Below are 17,570 nucleotides of genomic sequence, written 5' to 3'. Positions count from 1 at the left end.
TTCATGAAAGCTCCAGCATCTAGGTGAGAAATTGCACTACCCTGGAAGAACATAGAAATGAGGACGGCAGGGAGGGGGACGGGGCAGGGAAGACACTGCAAAGGTTAGGAAGAAAAGTTTATTTTATCTGCCCTGCATCACCCGTCCCCCAATCTGGCAAAGCACAGATCTAAAGACATCCCCTCAGAACGTGTCAGATCCCCTCAGAGCACGAAAGGTAATTACATGATGTAATGAAGATGTTAGCTAATGCTCTGGTGATAATCATTTTACAATATATAAGTGCATCAAATCAACACATTTTATACCTTAAACTTTCACAAGGTCATATGTCAATAATATTTCAATAAAGCTGGAAAAAATACCACAATACACTTTGAAAACTGGAGTTAAGACTTAAAGACAAGACTTGAAACCATAAATAAGGAAAAAAGTTCTTGACATTGGCTAATCTCTTCAATAAAGGATGCTGGGGAAACTGGATAGCCACACACAAAAGAAGAAAATTGGGCCCTTATCTCAGTTATGAACAAAAATGAACTCAAAATGGATTGAAGGTCTGAACACAAGACCTGAAACCATAAAAGTCCTGAAACTAATATAATATTGTATGTCAACTGTAATTGAAAATAAAACTATTAAAAACTAAACAAAAGGTAACTATCCCTTTGATGAGGATGTTTAGAAAAGAGAATCCTTTTACACTACAGATGGGAATGCAGTCACTACAAAAACAGAATAGAAGTTCCTCAAAAAATTAAAAATGGAGCTGTCATGTGATCCAGCAACCCGTTTCTGTATATCCAAAAGAAATGCAATCAGGATGTCAAAAAAAGATCTGCACTTCTAAGCTTATTGCAGATTTATAATCCTCAAGACATCAAAGCAACCTAATATCCATCAACTGCTGAATAGACTTTTTTTAACGTGCTATAACATACAATGTAACACTATTCATTCATAAGAAGGAGGAAATCCTGCCATTTGCAACATGGATAAACCTAGAGCACGTTACACTAACTGAATTAAGCCGGACACAGAACGCCAAATACTACATAATACCACTTGGATGATAAACATAACATAGTCAAACTCGTAGAAGCAGAAGGTAGGGTGGTGGTTTCCACAGGCTAAGGGAAAGAGGAAACAGGGAAGCAATCAAAGGGTACAAAGTTTCAGTTATGCCAGCAGAGTAAGTTCTGTATACTATACTGTATACTATATACTGTATACTATAGTGACCACGGTTTATAATACTGTGTCGTAGACTTCAAATTTTGCCAAGAGAGTAAATATCATGTTAAGTGTTCTCATCACAAAATCATAATTATTATAATTATTAATAAATAAATAGGGCAACAGGAAACTTTTGGAGGTGATGAATATGCTTGTGACACAGTGGGCTTATGGATATACGCTTATCTCCAGACTCACCAGGCTGTGCAGATCAAATGTGCACAGCTTTCTCTATGTCAAAAAATGGTTAAAAAGGAAATAGACTGAAAAAAAATAACTATATTTAACATGTTCAAAGAAACAAAAGAGAAATTTAATAATTTGACCAGGACCAAGAGACTATAAAATATAAACATGCAGATTTGAAAAGGAACCAAATAAAACTTCAAGAAATAAATACTATACTAACTAAAATTAAGAAGTCAATACATAAATTTAGCTGCAGAGATAAATTGTGAACTGGAGCAGACATTACCCAGAAAAGTCTAGAACAGGGGTGTCAAACTCATTTCTGCTGGGGGCCACATCAGCCTTGCAGTTGCCTTCAAAGGGCCGAAATAATTTTAGGACTGTATAAATGTAACTACTCCCTAACAGTTAGCAAGAGCTCGGCGCTGCCACCGGGTAGAAACAAGGTGCTGGGCTGGATTCAGCCCACGGGCCTTCTGTTTGCCACCTGTGCTCTAGAGAGACAGACTGAAGAAAAAGAAAGAGGTTAAAGGACACAGCTAGAAACAGGGTAACTATAACTAACATCTAATTGTACCTTCAGAGGGAAATAGTAGGGGAAAAAATGAGGCGCAATCATAGAAAGAGATACTAGTTGAAAATGTTCCGGAATTGCTGATGTGCACTAATCATCGGTTCCAAAATACTTAGGTATACCAAGAAGAGTAAATAAATAAACCTATGAGGTAACATATAATAGGTCAATAGTGAAACAGAAAAAGAAAACAAAAGAAAAAAAGACATTAGGCAATTACATCAGTGACTTCTCAACAGCAGCAAGAATAGAAGTCCTGAATGTTAAATATACTTATTTTCTAGAAATAAATAGAACCAAAATACACAAATGTCCTCTGAATTGATTAGGAAAAGACAAATATTTAAATAGGAAAAAATTGGCAAAAAATACTTTACAGAGAAGAAAACCCAAAATTCCTATATAAACATATGAAAAAATATTCAGTTCATTAGTGATCGAGAAAATAAAAAATTAACATTACAATCAAATACCTGTTCATATCCTCAAGAGTTGCAAAACTTAAGACGAGAGATGCTATCAAGTACTAGCAAGGATATGCACTAATGAACATTTTCCCACTCTAGCAGGAGGATAAGTTAGAATGGCTCCTTGGGAAAGCCTGGCATCACCAAAGGAAGTAGAGCATGAGCAAACCCTAGCATCAGCAGTTTCATGCGTGCACGTGCATGTGTGTGTGTGTGTGTGTGTGTAATAAGGAGCAGTGTAAGAACTGAGCAACCGAGTACAATGGGTAAGAGCACAGACTAAGTAGCCAGGCTCTGAGCCCTGAAATCTCATCTCTACTACTTTCTAATTTAGTTAATTTATTATTTTTTGTGCTTTAATCTCCTTATCAGTAGGTTGATAATGACAGTACTTAGCTCATAGGCAAGTGTTAGTATAATATTTAAGTAAGTTGATACACATAAAGTGTTTGGGAGAGTACCTGGCACGTAGTAAACACTGTAGCTTAAGCTGCTGTTATTTAGAGTAGCATGTGTCATAACAAAGAAAACCCTGAAAACACCGCAAATAGTTACCACTAGTGGAATGGATAAACAACCCATCAGGGTGTGTATGCATGTGAAGCTATATGTACACATGCATAAGAATAGTCATGTATACACAGATAAAGAATGGAATACTATATGATATTGAAAATAAATGGATTATCATTAACAGGAACGGAATAAGCAACTCACAGAAGGATACATATGATTCCATTATATGATTTTTTTAAAGACAAAATAGTACATTGCTTAGGGAGACATGTTTTTTATTAAATTAGAAAGTGAGAGAATGAGTAACACAAATTTAGAATTTCAAAATGATGGTGCCCTCGTGGAAGCTAAGAGGGGTGGAAAGTAGGAGAGCCCACCAGGGGCTTGCTCTGATGCTAACAGTGTCCTGTGTCTTAGTCTTGCTGATGGGATAATAGGGATTTATTTAGTCATCAAACTATACATGTACCTCTTACACTTCTTATCTTCTATATTTTACAAAAGCTTCTTTTTGGCATAAAATATTCTGCATACTTGGGTATAAATATGGCTTCTTTGCTTTCACTTTTAAATTAATTGCTTTATCTTTTGCCTTATTAACAAGAAAGTTATTTCTTCCTTCAAACAGCACCTTGTTTTGAAATGTTGTTCCAAATATAGGAACTAAGGTATGAGAGTCCGAGTTTCCACTGTTTTTCACAGTTGTAGAGCACTGTTAAGGGCTGATTCTATACAATCTCACTGAGGAGGAGGGTGCCGACTGACCTAGACAGATCAATCATGGTACACTGATCTCCTCTCGTCAACAGCAGCTTCTGAAATGAAGCTGGAGCAGCAGTAGGAATACAGAAAGGAAGGAGAAGGAAATGAAAAATGGAATTATGAGCAATACAAAAACATTTACCCTTGAAGGGTCAAATAGCAAGACCAAGCCAGCCTCAAAAAGATTTTACCTGTCCTTTGTGATCGTAACCACTAAAACCATATTTCCTGAAACAGAAAATAAACTCTGGTAACATTAAGGCTGGAGTGTTTCTTTTACATTTCGTGGTTTTTCCATGCAGAGTAATGTTGCTTATCAGCCACCTGTACAGGGCTGCTTAGATCTGGTCACGATACACAGAGTGAGTTACTAGACTGGAAGAGAGTCAGAATAAAGATGAGAAAAAAATAGGAGAGTGGAATTTTTTAAATGCTTAGTCAGTGTGACATAAAAAATGTATGATGAAGTATTTTTTAAAGATTTTACTTATTTATTTTTAGATGGGAAGGGAGAGGGAGAGAAACATCCATGTGTGGTTGCCTCTCACATGCCCCACACTGGGGACCTGGCCCACAACCCAGGCATGTGCCCTGACTGGGAATTGAACCAGCGATCCTTTGCTTCTCAGGCCAGCACTCAACCCACTGAGCCACACCAGCCAGGGCTGTATGACAAAGATTTTACTCATAATTCCAGGGTTAAAAATGCTAAGCAGGACTACACAGAAATGATAAGGCACTGATTTATGTATAGACTAGAGAAGACAACAATATTTTTGGTTAGACTATTCTATCACACATTATAACATGGCTTTTTCTTTTTACTGTTTAGTTCAATAAATCTTAATGTCTACTAATCTGTGGATTGCTGGCTCAAGGTACAGGCCATGATTTTCTCACTGAAATTAAGTCTATAGGAGAGGCCCCTGGCATGAAGCAAAATCCCATATTCAGCACACAATTTTTCTAGCCCCTGTAAACCCACTGCAAGAAGATTTTACTAAGTTTACTTATTAAAATAATAGGGAAATTTCCAGTAATGTTTAAAGCAGCAATAACCTCCAGGAGCACCTGAAGTTCTTTAAAACCTTTTAAATATTTTGCATACCACAAATTAATTACTCTTCCCGTCATGACAGATACAAGAGGGACAAAATGAAAATATTAAAAAGCAGCCTAGGTAAAGCAATTATGATTATAGTGACTAATTTGAGGCGTTAAAACAGAAGGTAATTAGTATTGGCTAACAACAGTAAGTGATGAAGCAGGGATTGGCAATACCGTGCACACAGTGCTCTACTGTCCTAAAATTCTAGTCAAGGCTTTGGAAGCTGGGAATCAGAGCAGCCACACCCCCGAGGACAATGAGTTAAAAGTTGAGTCGGTACTTCAGAGTCAGAGAAGCAGGGAATCACAATGGGTGACTGGCCCAGAGGCGTGGCCCAGCAGGGAGAAGCCCTTAGGCCAAATCTTCTAGCAACAGTTTTGGAATATTGACTCTTAAAGAGAAGAGTTTTCACTCTTCACTCTCTGCTCTGAGCTCCAAGCCCTTCAGAAGCAGAAAGACCCCATAGGGTGGACTTGCAAATTTTCCAGAGAGAAAAACCATTCCTAACTTTATAAAAACTGCCACTCACACACAAAAGTCAGCTACTCCAGTTGTAAAGTACAGCATAGGAAATTCAGCAAAAATATTGTAATAACTATGTATGGTACCAGCTGGGGACTGGAGAGACTGGGGGGGGGAGTTCATAAAGTATATGGTTGTCTAATCACTATGCTGCACACCTGAAGCTAATATAACATAATATTGAATATAAACTGTAATTGAATAAAATTTTTTAAAAAGAAAGTAAGCCACTTTGAGTCAAATCCAGCAAAAACAAGAAATAACAAATTAATAAAAAGTTAATACCAGCAAGTCTTGAAGATTCCAAAATTGTTAGTCCCAGCATTCAGAAGAAGCACGCATAAAATGGTTAAATGAACAAACTGCGCAATGGCAAAAACAAGCACAAATCACCAAGCTCTCAGACACGCAAAGTTGAAAAAACAGAAATTATAGAATACAAAATAAATAGCCAATGAAGGTCCAAATCAGTGGGACAGATACAGCAGAGAAAGAGAATTACTGAGCTAGAAGATACAAATCATTTATCCAGAATAAAGCAAGATACAGATAAAGAGATAAAAAACGTGGAAGACATTAGGAGGCATAGCAGATACACGTGAGATAGATTCTAATCAGAGGAATTGCTGGGTTAAAAATTAAAGGCATGCATAATTTTACTAGACATTGCAAAGCTTCTTCTGTTCATAAAATAATTGACCCATTATTTTTATTCCTTCCAGCAATATGCTAGAGCCCCTGTCTCCCCACAGGCCTGATGTTGTTCGCACAGTATGTTGTCCAATTGGGACTTCCGCCAGTCTAATAGAAACAATGTATCCTAGTGTCAATGTGCCGTTTCCTTTTTTGGAAATGGTGAGAAACTCTTCCTATGCTTAAGAGTCATTTGCCCCTCTTTTTCTATGAAGTGCTCATTTTTCTCTGAAATTATAGTAATTTCCCCTTTTAGAAGCTCTGTATCATAACTATTTATGAAATAAATTGCAGGTAGTTTTTCTAGTTTATCATTTATCTTTAACTTTGTTTATAATTCTGTTGCTATTCAGTTTTTTTTAAGTAATCAGATATACTAGTCTTTCCTGCTTCTGTATTTTAATGACAGTTAAAGTTTTCTCTACTCCCAGGTTATAGAGGAACGTAGGTTTCCTTCTAGGATTTGTACATATTTTTTTAAAAACTGACATTTCTAATCCTCTTGCAATTTATCTTGAAGAACGATATGCAAATGTAATTTTATTTTTTCTATATATCTATCTGGTTAACCTAACATCTCTCATTAAAAAAAATTATCTTTTACCCACTGATTTTTCTGACTTTATAACAAAATTCTCAAGTATTAGAATCTACTTACAGATTTTCTTATTCTCTTCTCTTGGTCAGAATGTCTAATTAGCTTTCAATACTATGCTATTTTAATCTTTGTGTATTTTAATATCTAACAGAGGTAGTTTACTCTGCATTCCACTACCCCTCTCATCAGAACATTCATGGCTGTACTTGCTTATTTGCTTTTTCAAGTAAAATGACTAATCAACATGTTTATCCCCAGAGGGAAAAAAACTAATAATTCCATTGAGATTGCATTAAATCTATTAATTTAGAAGTTATTAATATCTATATAATGTTAAATATTTCTATGAAGGAATATGGTATATAAACATAAAAATCAATTAGAGGACATTATTAAAGATATGACCCCCTTACAGTAATAAATATTTATTTGCAAGCTTAGTAATATTCAAAACCGGTATGAGGAAAGCCATAAAATGCCCCTAAAAAGCACGAAAGCATCTATAACAAAAGGAAGATGCATTATATTTTTGCATATATGATTCAATATCACATGAATGTTAACCAACATTTGCACCATCTTCGTGGCATGACTAGACAATTACAACCTCTTAACTATTCGGTCGTAAGCAACTTGGGAATTATTTGAGGAAGTAATAGCATCCCGCTTATTATCTGAAATCCTTCCATTGACATTTGATAAAAGTAACATGAAAAGTTCAATGTCAAAACATACTGGATGGATATCATAAGCTTGGGAAAAAACTGCAGAGTATACAGTAGAGCATCCTTTAAAGAAGTGCTGTATTACTGATGCTATTGACAATACAGACTATAAGTCTGCGTGGAAAAAGACAGGTATAAAAAACCCTACATCTAAAACAGCTGGACCCTAAATGCAAAAAAAAAAAAAAAAAAAAATTGAGAACACCTCAACACGGAAGTTCTCAAGGAGTTCCCAAGTCCTTTAGGGGTCTCCAAGGTCCAAACTGTTTTGATAGTTGTTAAAGTATTATTTGCCATCTTTTACTCCATGGACGTTTGCAGTAACGGCTCAGAGCAATGCTGGGTAAAACGACCCACCTTCACATGGGTCAAGTGGTACCACGCTGCACCAGTAGTCCCGCCACACACTCGGATTACCAACACGTAAGGGGGGAAAGGCCCGTTTCAGTTAGAAGCAGCAGTAAGGATTATGAATATTATTAAATCTCAACTCCCTGGTACACACCTTTTAAATATTCTGTTTGACGAGGGAGAATTATACAGAAAGTACTTTGCTGCATTCTGAAGTATGACAGTTACCTTCAAGAAAGCACTCCTGAAATGGTTTGAGCTGTGAGCTGAATTAGTTACTTTTTCACAGAACACTATTTTTATTTGAAAGAATGACAAACAAATCATAGTAATTCAGATTGGAGGTATTTGGTGGAACATTTCTTACAATGAACAGAGTGAGCCTGTCACTTCAAGGAGAAGAACTGACTACATTTGTTGCCAATGATAAAGTTGGAGCTTCCAAGTGAAAAATTAGAGTTTTGGAAAACTTGTATCTGCCACCATGCATGTTTCCAATCTTCAAAACTTTTCTGATGAGTTTTGTGGTGATATTAATAAGCAGTATTTTTGATGCTATATACATAATAAATGCATCAATATTTGGAAGATCCCCATAATTCAGTGAATGAGTATTTTCTAAATGACTAGTGCATGATGGTATAATAATATGCATGATAAAGACCTTTCATATTGCAAAATAAACCAATGAGTTTTAATGCAGTCAAGTAAGAAAAAGCCATTGATATATGCAATGGGTTGAGTGGTAGCCCCCAATAAGACACATCTATCTCTTAACTCCCAGAACCTTTTATGTGATAAAATAGTGAATCACATGCCAAAGGAAAAACAATGTAATTACATTAAGGATTTTGAGAGAAGCTAACCCTGGCTTATCCTGGGGGAGGCTGCTAATTCCAATGACAACTGTCCTTATATGAGTTAGGCAGAGACAGAAGAGGAGAAGGCCATGTGACCACAGGGCGGAGATTGGAGTGATGGTTATAGATCAAGGAATGGCAACGGCCACCAGGAGACAGGGGCACGGACCAGAATCTCTCCTGGAGCCTCTAGAGAGAGGACAGCAAACTGACACCTCAGCTGCACAGTTTCGGCCTCCAGAATTGTGAGAATAATTTCTGCTGTAAGTCCTCAGTTCATTGTGGCAGCAATAGGAAGCTGATATGATATGGTTTCAGATTCAACATTGCAACTTGACCTTTAAGAGACTCCCGCCTACTGAGATTCAGTGTAATATTTTTAAAAAATGCACAACGATCTGAAAAGGCCAGTAAAATACTCCTCCATTTTCCCACTAAATATGTATGAAAACAGATATTTTTCCTATATTTCTACCAAAACAATGGCAGAAGACTGATGCAGAATAGATATGAGAAGACAGCTGACTTCTATTAAGCCAGGCACTAAAGCGATGTACACAAATTTAAAACAATGTCACTAATATTTTTTTAATTTTGGACAAATATAGTTAATTTTCATAATAGTTCTAATGTTAAAAATAATAGTTTTAGTATTTTTAATGAATTAATATAGAAATAGTTTTAAATTCTCTCAGTTGTGATTTTTAATACATCTACAACCTGAAAGCTGTAACTCACATAACCACAAGTTCTTTGGGATCCTCGATAATTTTCAGGACTATACAAGGGCCCTGAGACCAAAAAGAGAATTATTATATTAACCAAGTTATTACATTTATAATTTCCTATTTTATGCTTTCATAACAGCAATATCAGAAAAATCTCTATCCCTATGAATTCAAAAGAATTCCTTAATTAAAAATAAAACATGAGACAAGGGACTCAGAGTTCTCTGTGAAGAGTGTCTTTAAAGAAGCTACATTTCAGTATATAATTGTGTTTCTTAAAGGTCTGTAATGTCTTAGTAAAAAGATAAATATTCAATCAACAAGACAGAAAGAGAAAAAAATACAGAACTTAAAAAAAGCTGTATAAATATGTCATGGTTGGAATCTTTCTTTGCATCTCTCTCACCTTTTAAAGGATTACATAGATACTTCTTCAAATTCTTATGAAATTTCCCATCTAAGTCCTTTGCACACACACGCACACAAAATTACTGTATTTTTTGGACTATAAGACACACATTTCCCCCCCCAAATTTGGGAGGAAAATGGGGGTGTGGCTTATAGTCCGAATGTAGCTTACCTGGCTTGCTGGGTGGGGTGGGGATAGAGGTGGAGGCATTTGGGGTTTTGTTTTTCCTATTTTCCTCCTCTAAAACCTAGATACATCTTATGGTCTGGTTCATCTTATAGTCCAAAAAATACACTACTTCTATTTCTTCTCTCCAAACTCCCCTAAAACTCCTTCCCAGATGCAACACATTTCTTGACTTTATCACTCATCTTTCTTCTAGGTTCTGTATCACAAAGCTCCCAAACCAGCTCTGGCCACCCTGGAACACCCTCAGGGAGAGGAGGAGGGAAAGAAATTCAATGGGCCAAGCCAGAACCAACATTTAAAGGTGAAGGTGGGAGTGAGAAAGAGATTCTCAAAACATTAATGATTTTTTATTCTGTTACATAGGCCTATATTTTCTTTTCCATGGACCAAGTATCACTATTTAACATAATTATCATATTGTAAATGCTGTTTATTAGTTTTCAAGTTTTGAATCAACTATATACAAAGAACAGACAGCATAGTTATAACAATAAGGAAAAAATGTAACTTTGAAAACGCCAACAATGTAAAAGTAGTCACACAGCTGACCAAAGTTGATGTGGGAAAGGAATGAAGAGTTCAGAGAAGAGCAGATCCACAGATGTCTTCATTGTTCATAATTCAACGAATAGTATCGAAAGCATTGGTTCTCAAAATGAGGACCCTGAACAAGCACTGCCAGCATCATCTGGGATTTAGAAATGCATGTTCTCAAGCCTCGCCCTAGACCCAGACCTCCTGTTAAGCAAACTGCTTCATGGTATTGCTGTCTCAGCATTCATTTCTTGTGGCCAAGCAGGGGCCTTGAACTGACACTAGCTCCCCCCCACCCCCGAGCAAATGCCCTTGGTAACAGCCCACAGAGTGGCAAGTAAATATAAGTTCCTGATATAACTCTCCCAATGGCCCTTGTGATAAGCATTCTCCCTTACCTGCCCAGGCCTCCTCCTGTGCAACCCCCTTAGATAAAACCCAAAAAGCTTGCCAACACCCTCGCTCCTTCTGGTTTGATTTAACAAATCCCACCTTAGCCCAGGAATCCCCAAATCATTCCACTGTGGACCTTAACGAAGCCATGTGCCCACTGGCCTGCTGGGCTCTCTGTCTGCACCCTGCCTTGACCTCCCTCTGTGGTCCCTCCAGGTATACCACGTACTTCAACCACCTTCCCACAGCCCAACGGCCCAGCCCATGGCTCTGCATAACAAACGTTAATTAACAGTCACATTCTAGGGGTAGGGCCTAGCATCCTGCCTTTTAACAAATCCTCTCATTGATTTTGATGCATGCCAAAATTTGAGAACCACTAAGCAGTACCTGTCAGATCAACATACAGAGGTGTAAATATCATTCTAAGTGAAAAACATAACCACTAGAGAGAAGAGAAAAGCATTTAGATGCATTGCCTTAGCTTTTAGGGGAAATAGTTAACAAATAATGCCAAGCGCTAATAATGGAAGAAATATTAGTGTAAGTGTATTATTTAGCATTATAATAACAAGAGTTAAAACAATTACAAGGCTGTATCTGAGAAGTGGAACTGGGGAAGAGACAGGGGACATGTACATTATTCATTTCCTACCTTTCTGTGAAGTTTGCTTTTTTCCCAACCAAATTATTACTTTATCACTTTGAAATAATGCCCAGCATTCAATGTCTTACACCAACCTACATCTAAATATTTGAGCATTTTATTTGTGCCTCTCATTGCATCAAACAAGTTGGATTAAGAAGATTCCATCTAAATTTTATCTTCATTAAGATTGACAAGCAAGGTCAGCTGGCATAAGGACTTCACAGCAAAAATTGTACCAAAATTAAACAAAGAAGGCTTTACTCAGCTTGTTACAGTAGGAGAGAAAGATTAATTCAACTCTGCTGAAACAAAAGATAGGGTTTTCAAGTGATGAGTTGAGCTAGTGAAACATACTAGAGGATGTTAGGGAGTAGGCTGATCAGTGGAATGTGTGGAATATATTGGGTTTTTCCTGAGTTCCAGATGTTTTTCTGATATTAGGGCACCTGAGTTTGCTAGTTGGTGCCCATCAAAGTTCGGCTCCTACCTCTCACAGAGACTGGGAGACAAGCGTGCTATGTCCTTCCAAAGACATGGGTCCCTGGTCCTTAAGAAAGACATTTTCTGGGTTGTCAAGCTGCCAAGACGCTGGAAGAAGATTCACATACATTTCAAAGGGGCAGAGAAAGAATGTACAATTCCAAGATTTCTAAACTAAATGCTCTAAGAAAACTGAGGTCTGGGCCCTCTCTTGAGGAACAAACCCTTCCGAAGTTTACTTAAGCTGAGGGGAGTGTGAAAGCCATCTCGGTCATCAGTAGCAATAGCTCACATGCTGAACTGCTTGCTGGCTGTGAATGCAAGTTGGGATGCTGGCTTACACTCGCATTTCTTCACCTCATCCCAAAGAGTGCTCAGACAAGGACTGTTATTGGAACTCATGGATGCAATAACCACGTGAGACAGTGAGGGCATATACACTCTTGTTCTGCTATCTTTTCTCTGACACCCAGCCCATGCTTGCCTAGAGCGACGACATTTGACTACAAGCTATTTGAGGAAAGACTTTTTCTGGTTCATCTTTTTAGCCCTTAGCAGTCTTCGTACAGTGCACTAGAGATGGATTATGATCAAACAATATTGATCAATGCAGTAAGTAAATGAATATTCCTTCCTTGAAGACACGTATCAAAGAATTTAAAGCAAAATCAAAGAACCTGTACAGGGTCAAACCAATTCAAAACACCATACCTATGTAATGTTATCTTTACTGTATTCAACACCCTTTATTAGGTCAAATGTCAAGGACACCTTTTATGACACAGCCACAGGTCCCAGAGTACATTTGACTTTTGGGTGGCAAAGAGGACCTACAGAGGTCATAGCTCTTTGATGCCACAAGAAGTGCAGGTGGGTTTTAAAAAGTGGTGTGGTGTGGGCAACCTCTGTAGAAAAAAATGTGGAGATAACCAAAGGTAAAACTACTAGTCTCATTATACAGTGTTACATATGCATTTAATGAATCACCGAGCAGCTCCTAACCTTTGGGAGGGATGATATGATGCTAACATTTTCACTACTTACCTTGAAAAGTGCACCATCACAGAAAATAACTTATCATGAGTAAGTAGATTATCTACTAGCCTATTTGGGTAAAAATATAAATGTGTAAGTTTGTAAACATATAGAGGATTTACTAAATTGAACTGATTTTATGTGAATTATTTCAGGCATTCATGTCTTCATCTGGGCATTGAATGGAATCTACAGGCCGCTTTTGCTTTCAGAAAATTATCTCCCCGGGTCTATTTTAGTGCCCCGAATTTTCCAGCGCTCAGAGCTTAGCCCTGCAATTTTCTCATTCATATGCTCATCTTGAATCCTTCCAATACCCATAAGAACCCTAAAATATTTAGCTTTCTACCAGCCAAACACAAAAACAAACAAAAAATAAATACTCACGAAAGAAATTTAAAGAAATCTGTACTAGTTATTTAACATCACAAAACAAATTAAAACTTAGTAGTTTAAAACCATAAACATTCATTATTTCACAGTTTCTATGGGTCAGGAATTCAGGTGTGGCTTACCTGGGAGACAGGAGGTTGTAGTCAGGATGTCAGCCATGTCTGCAGAAATCTGAAGGCTTGCAGACCTAGCAGATCTGTTTCTAAGGTAACTCACTGACCTGGTGCCGACCATTTGAAGGGTGCGTCAGTTCCTCCTGGGGCGCTGCTTGAGTCTCTCAATGGCAGGATGGCTGGATTCCCGCAGCAGGAGCAATCTATGAGAGAACATGGCAGAGCCACAGTGTCCTGTACAACTTTGCCTTAAAAGTCACACACCGTTATTTTTTGCAACACACTATCGGTTACACGAGTCAGCACCATTTCATGTGAGGGGAACTAAGCAAGGGTGAGACCGGCAGGAGCTGAAGATCCCTGGGTGCCATCTTGGACGTTAGCTACTATAACATTCTTCTTTTCATTCCTGCCTATCTGTTCTATTGTTCATGCCCTTCTCTGGTTTTGCCAAACTTCAGATATTTGAACCATGTCTTTCCTCCCCTCTTTTTAACTTTACTAATTCCTTCTTATTCCCTTTCCCATCTACTTCAGTGCATACCACTACACGGAAACTATTTCCTTGAAGATTACCAGTGATCTCTTCCTGCTAACTTGTTGGCCTTGGCCTTGCCTCAGACGTGTGCTTCAACATCTTATGTTTGTGTTACAAACCCCTCACTCAGGAAATTCTCTCATCCTCTGGCATCTTTGGGATGTTATTAAAAGGGCTTCTCCACCTCTCCGATGCCACTTCTCTCTCGTTCTCCACTAGGTTTTTAATTGTGGAATGTTGTTTAAGCTCATCCCTCTGGTTTTCTTGCTACAGTATGACTGGGCCGATACGCACAGTTGAGACATAGTAGAGCTATGTCATCTACTCTCTGGCCACTAACGAATCTGCATTTCCTCCCCTACTTTAATTCCAGCTGCCTTTCCAGCTGCCTGCAGGCATCTCCATGCTCTATTTCCAAGCAAAGCTCCTTGTTTTCCATTCAGTGCCTCTTGGGAGAATTTGCCTTATGTCATTGATTCCAATCATTACTCCAGTCCAAGCCCTCCCTGTTTCACAACGAGAATAACAGCAATATCTTAGCCACTATACTTACTTTACTCTAACATCGTTCCTGCTTCTATGAGAATCCAATTGTCACATGATGATAAATATCTCAGAAGTGTATCTTTTCATTTTCCAGCACAAGAGGATTTATTATCATCTACTGCTTTCAAGTCTAAACTCCTAAAGCTGGCTTTTAAGGCAGTCCTTGTGTTCCATTTGGCCAGCATGCCTAATTTCCTATTCCTCTTATTTCCTTTATTTCTCTTCAGTGAGGCTAATCTATCACTGTCCCCAAATACACAAGTTTCCTCATTGACCTTTTTAATTCTATTCTGTCCACAAAATAAAATATAAATGTTCTTATTCATCATCTCTACCCTGCTAATTTGTGTAGGCCTAGCTCAAATTCCACGGTCTCAATGAAATTTTCTCTAACTACTTTAGTTCATGACGGGCTGTTTGATTTTTGAGTTTCTGATATTCAATTGGGCATCCATATCTCTGACTCATTGTGTGTTAGATCTATCCATGGCCAAGCTGCAAGTTCCCAAAGACTGGAATTGTATTTTATATTTCTTTTTTATTTTTTTAAAATGCCTAAAATGATTGGGCCATGAATAAATATTTATTGCTAAACCAAATATGGAAAATAACTACAAAATCCTCATGTCATTTGGCAGAATGACTATGGACAAAAGACTTTCCCAAAATATATTATCTAAAAGTATATTTTTCCTAGGTGTCAATGAAAAAATATGACTTTCTTCTAGCTTACTCAAACTTAGCTCTTAAAGCATGTGTTAACAAAATACAAAATAATATTGAATACCAACTGTAATTAAAATTAAATTTTAAAAAGTCATGTGTAAAATCCAAAAACAGATTGTTAAAGGTACAACTGTTTACATCGAAAGAGAAACATACAAAATAATTGCTTCTTTTAACAAGTATAGAGGTAATCAGATCACATTCCAAAACTAACTTGATGATTTGGGCAGTTCAAGAAAAATTAAAGGGAAAAAAATATATATAATATAACTGAATAAAATATATTATAATATAATATATAACATAACAATATAACTGTTGTCTTAGCATTTTTAAGGCAAAGAAAATTATTGTAAAATCAAAAAGAAAAAATGTGATTTATGAGTAACAACATATTAAAAATTAATGACTATTAAAAATAACTATGACCTATCTTCAAAAAAAAAACCCCACCATATTTGGACTTCCCCCAGACTCACATCTATGCCCTCCTTTGGACACAGTGTTATGTTTTGGAAACAGCACGAGTGTCTGCAGCCAGAAGACCTGCATTACTAGCCCTGTGACCTTAGGCAAGTTCCTGAACTTCAGGAAACCACCTACCGACCTCAGGCTGGTTGTGTAAACTAAATGAGTTACGTATGTGAAAGAAGCTGGCATGCTGTCCAGCACATGCTGGTGGACACATCTGACTGTCTTTCCATTCTGCTCAGCAGAGATAAAGAAAGAATAGGAGGCTGGGCTCCACTACACTAGGAGAGAGGAACCGGGAATGATTTTCCAGCTCAGTGTCTAGTTTGATATTGTGGCAGGAACAGGTAACTGTTTTCCAGTTTCGATCATCTTCTTCATTTCAGTAGTAGACCCCTGAGTAGGCAGATAGAGCCAAATACCTTTTGGCTTCACAAGGTTAATTGTTTGATTTTTAGTGCCTTTGAGTAGACCAGACACTTCAGTTTTCCACTATTCCCCACTCACTTCTGCCCTAACTGACCCCACTCCCAACAGTCATGACTCCTTCCTGACACCTATGGGCTCTTCTGGGTATGGCCCTGACCGGAGGGTCCCTAAGGAATCTATCTCCCAACACTCGGTGGTTCTGGGGAAACACATGGAATAACGTTCATTCCTCGAGCGGTCAAAATTATAATTACTCAGTGAGCTTTTCTCTTTTTTCCTAAAAATTTCAAAGGAAATTTGAGATGACCTAAGTTCTAAAATTCTCAGGTCTCTCGTGTATGTTAGGTCTATCATTTTTGTTTAGGAGATAGATGGTGTATTAGTTTCTTGTAGTCAGTGTAACAAATTACCACAAACCTGCTAGCTTAAAACAACAGAAATTTATTCTTCCACAGCTCTGGAGGCCAAAAGTCTAAAATCAAGGTGTCCACTGTAACAAATTACCACAAACTTGATAGCTTAAAACAACAGAAATTTATTCTTCCACAGCTCTGGAGGCCAAAAGTCTGAAACCAAGGTGTCCACACACAAGGCCACACTCCCTCTGAAGGCGCTAGGGAGGATCATTCCTTGCCGTTTCCATTTTCTCGTGGCTTCAGCCTTTGTTCGGCTTGTGGCTGCAACATTTCCATCTCTGCATCCACCTTCGTGTGGTCTTCTCCTTGGAGTTAATGTCTTCTTTTCCACTTCTACAATCTGCCTCTACCTGTTTTTAGGAATATTTGTCCTTGTATTTAGGGCCTCCCCAGCTAATCCAAGACGATCTCATCTCAAGGTCTTTGAGTTACATCTCTATTTCCAGATAAGATCATACACACCGGGTCTTACGTGTGTCTTTTGGGAGCCACCACTGAGACCAGTACAGATGGCTATGTAAACAATCACTGCCTTATAAAACATAGGTAGTAGAGATGCCTTATACTCCGAAAAGAAAATAAATATCAAACTTTTTAATGGTTTAAAAAAATAGACTTTCAATGAAAACCTTGTTTTAGAGTATTGTAACATACCTTGTGAAGCTGCAAGTTTAAACAGCAATCATTCCAGTCTATCAATATCTTCCACATTATCATTTAATTTTCATTGCTGTTAACCATGTTCTAATTCGGGCATCCACTACGTCTTAAATCAACCACAATTCATGAAGGAATCATGCAAAATGACTGATGTTCCCTGCTATTTTCTTATACACACATATATAAAAATCTCAAAATTCAACACAAAATTACAGAGGGAAGAATTGTTTTTCTTCAATACTCCTTGACCAATTCCTTTC

This window comes from Desmodus rotundus, chromosome 6 (assembly GCF_022682495.2).
Source record: "Desmodus rotundus isolate HL8 chromosome 6, HLdesRot8A.1, whole genome shotgun sequence".
In the NCBI taxonomy this organism is placed as follows: Eukaryota; Metazoa; Chordata; class Mammalia; order Chiroptera; family Phyllostomidae; genus Desmodus; species Desmodus rotundus.
This window is presented reverse-complemented; position numbering follows the sequence as displayed.